This window comes from Peromyscus maniculatus, chromosome 3 (genome assembly GCF_049852395.1).
Source record: "Peromyscus maniculatus bairdii isolate BWxNUB_F1_BW_parent chromosome 3, HU_Pman_BW_mat_3.1, whole genome shotgun sequence".
NCBI classification, from domain to species: Eukaryota; Metazoa; Chordata; class Mammalia; order Rodentia; family Cricetidae; genus Peromyscus; species Peromyscus maniculatus.
In genome coordinates, this window is record NC_134854.1 from 90,682,020 (window position 1) to 90,685,758 (window position 3,739).

At 39.6% G+C, this 3,739-nt stretch overlaps 1 pseudogene; it reads right to left on the reverse strand.

The window, feature by feature from the left end:
• Nucleotides 1-220: 220 nt before the first annotated feature.
• LOC143272224 (immunoglobulin kappa chain variable 12-41 pseudogene) lies at nucleotides 221-1,671 on the reverse strand (annotated as a pseudogene).
• Nucleotides 1,672-3,739: the final 2,068 nt, after the last annotated feature.

Here is a 3,739-nt window from a genome sequence, read left to right on the forward strand (position 1 = left end):
CAACACGGTTGTATGAATCTCAGCTGTTGCCATAACTCTGTTACTCTGGAAAAGTTATTTTTTCATATCAGTCATAAGGAGCATTCCCTTGTTTTTAATGTTAGGCTTGGGGAAGGGGACTTAGATTTAGGACACTGAACAGTTTATCTAAATACAGATCTGCAGATAGAAACACGATATTCTCCTTTAACTCCAGGCAAAGAGGAACACGTTCAGTAACTCAGTAACTCGAAACAGCAGAAGTAGCAATCAAGACAGTCTGGGCTCTCACTTTTGCTTCCCTGATGGTTTGTGTCATGGCATTAATCACTGTGGGAGGGTAATTATTACCCTGCTGACAGTAATAAGTTGCCATATCTTCAGACTGCAGGCCATTGATCTTGAGAGAATACTGTGTGCCAGATCCACTGCCACTGAATCTCGATGGGACCCCATTTGCCAAGTATTTTGCAACATAGATCAGGAGCTTGGGAGATTTCCCTGGTTTCTTCTGATACCATGCTAAATTACTATAAATGTCCTGACTTGCTTGGCATGTCATGGTGACACTTTCTCCCACAGATGCAGACAAGGAGGCTGGAGACTGGGTCATCTGAACATCACATTTGGCTCCTAAGATTGGAAAATTGAAAACAAATTTCCATGCAATTAATTCTGTTATAAGAGGACTTTCCTAGAGACCAGCTAGCACAGACCACACTCAGCTGTATACATTTGCAATGTTGTCTTCCTTAAGGGCCATCAGTAAAACTGCCCTGCTTCTGTTGCAGAAATATTGAGAGAAACTGTTACAGTTCAGTCAAACTCTGGACTGCATTTCATCTTCTGAGGTGGAAGCCTCTGTGTCCTGAGAAGCTGAAAGAGGTTTTATTCTGTTTTGTAGAACTGTGTGAATGGGATACTACATTTCTGTTGTCATTAGTAAGTGGAGGCATCTTAAGGCTCCATCCTGCTGATTGTGAGAGAGTAAGAGGTTTCAGACTCATGTCACTGAAGCAAGTTGGGATCTTAGGAGCCTGGTTGGATGTGCCATAAATAAGTAGCTTGAGAGTGGCTCTTGGCTTCTTCTGGTGCTAGTGAAGGTTAGCAGGGATACCAATTGAGCTGGCCCGGCAGGTGATAGTGACCCTCTCTCTCTGCGAAACAGAAAGGGATGTTTGAGACTGGGAGAGAACAATTTCTCCATTTGATACAAAGAAGGGAAAGATAAAATGAAACAGAAGTTAGTAGAAAGCAAGATTCCGGTATATCTTTATACTACACACTATGTAAAAAGAAACATATGATGACAAAGAAGTAGAGGAGGAGGAAAAGGAAAAAAAGGAAGGAAATAAATAAGGAAGGAAGAAAAGACAAAAGGAAGGAAGGAAAGAAGGAAAGAAAGAAAGGTGTAGCTTTTGTTTGTTTGTTGGTTTTTGAGACAGTTTCTCCATGTAGTTTTGATCCCTGTCCTGGATCTCACTCTGTAGACCAGGCTGCCTTTGTACTCACAGAGATCTGCCTGGCTCTGCCTTCTGAGTGCTGAGATTAAAGGAGAGCCACCGCTGCCCGACCTTTTAAACTAACACTTTCATGAATAAAAGGATGCTCATTTTGAGCTTGGAGCCTCCCCTCTTTCTCACCTAGGACACTGAGTAGCAGTAAGTTGACAGTTTGCACTGACAAACCCATCTTGGTGCCTGGTCTCTTCCTGTGACTGCACGCTTCTATTTTCTAATTTCCTTTTCTTAAAAGCAAGTCTGAGCCATCTATTGCTTCTGGGGAATAAATATGCAAACAGCAGGGTGTAGACAAGGATGTACTTAACTTATAAACAAAAGCACTCTTGTAGTATATAAGTTGCAGTGTTTGGAGTTTTTTGTTTGTTTATTGTTTTTTGTTTTCTTTCTCTCTTTGGTGTTGTACTCTACTGGTCCAGAGTATTACTTACAGTGCTTCCTCATAGGTAGGTTTAATTTGATCTCCATGGATGAGAGGTTCTACCCTGCAATATGCAATATGTGGAATTTAATTTTTCCATGATAAAGCTCAGCAAAGATGGCTGTAATATATATATATATATATATATATATATATATATATATATATATATATATATATATATATATATATATATATATATATATGTGTGTGTGTGTATGTACATATATATGAAATCCTGACACCACAGATTTGCCTATTTGCCTGCCCTAGATATAATAGCTGCTCTGCTAGTGCTCAACTAATACTTTGTTTCTCCATACCAGGCTCATCAACATTTCCTGAGTCCACAAAGCCCTAGGAACACCAGTGTACCAATGTGTAGTCTAGAACTCATGTTTTTTCAGGAAATTTCCACAGAAGTTACATGCTGATAAACCCTCTTTTAAGAAAAATAAAGAAACATAAATACTGTTTATGTAGCAGCTGTAATGAATCTAACATTCTGCCTCCTGCTGATTTTAAGGGCTTCTGATCTTCCTGAGCCATAGTTGTTTTACACAGGAGTGAGCATCTGGAAGAAGCCTTTTCCATCTCTGAATAGAGTACATTTTTTAGGGTCACCAGCTTCATGTGATGTGTCAATAAAATGTATTCAGACAAGACTCAAGAAGTGGCAAAATTTGTGGAGACATTTATGGATTGCTGAATTGATCAAGAACCTGGGACCTTCTTTCTTTGATTTGTATTTTACAGTAGTTGTCAGTGTTGGTATTGTCACCTGCTGGAGAAATCAGTAATAAGCCAAGGTGGAGCACAGAAGAAAAGCTACAAGGATGATGATCGGCATAAATGCTAGTGTACTTGGAAAAAAAGGTGTGGAAAGCCAAAGCCAGGGGTGTTCTTCACTCTGCCTGATCAGAGAAAAAGGGATAATTGTGCAAATGCAGTCAGATACTCATGTAAACACAAACACACATCCCATTTCTTTCTACAAAAAAATAAACACTGATAAGAAGGCATTAAACAAAGGTACAAAATGTGGAAAGTGTATCATTTCCTACAAACATATTCTGTCCCTATTCACAAATATGTTTCGCAATGGGGATACACTGAGTAATATCATGTATATTTGAAATATCAGAAGTAAAAAGTTCATTTGGTAATTCCTAGTGATATTCTGCTATACTCATAGATTGGTGCCTAGCCCAACTGTCATTACAGAAACTTCGCCTAGCAAAGACCCACAGCCAAACATTAGGTGGAACTTGGAGAACCCTGAGGAACGGGAGGAGGAAGTATCGTAGACCCTGTGGTGTCAAGGGCACCACAAGAAAACCCACACAACCAACAAACCTGGGCTCACAAGGACTCACAGAAACTAAACCAACAGCTAGGGAGTCTGCCTGGGACCAGCCTCTCCAGAAGGGAACACTAAGCTGAAGAGACATTCTGCACAAGACCTCCCAATAGCAGAAATCAGGCTCAGAGGCTCCATGAGACTAACAGCAAATGGCTGATAAAAGGAGCCACATATGCTTTCTCTATCACAAAGACAACTCAGTGCAAAACAACAAACAGTCACCAATAACTGGGTTATGTGAGGGACACTCATTGGGAATATGGCAAATGATAGACACCAGAAGTTACCTGCTTTTTATTTACCAATACAAAATAAATGGTCCACTCATATGGTACATAGACAAAATACTCATACTGATAAAATAAAAACTGAGCAATATTTTTGAAAAAAAAAAAAAGAAACTAGAGATGTGTATGTGCCTTATGAGAGATTCAGAAGAAAGTATCTGAATTGTGC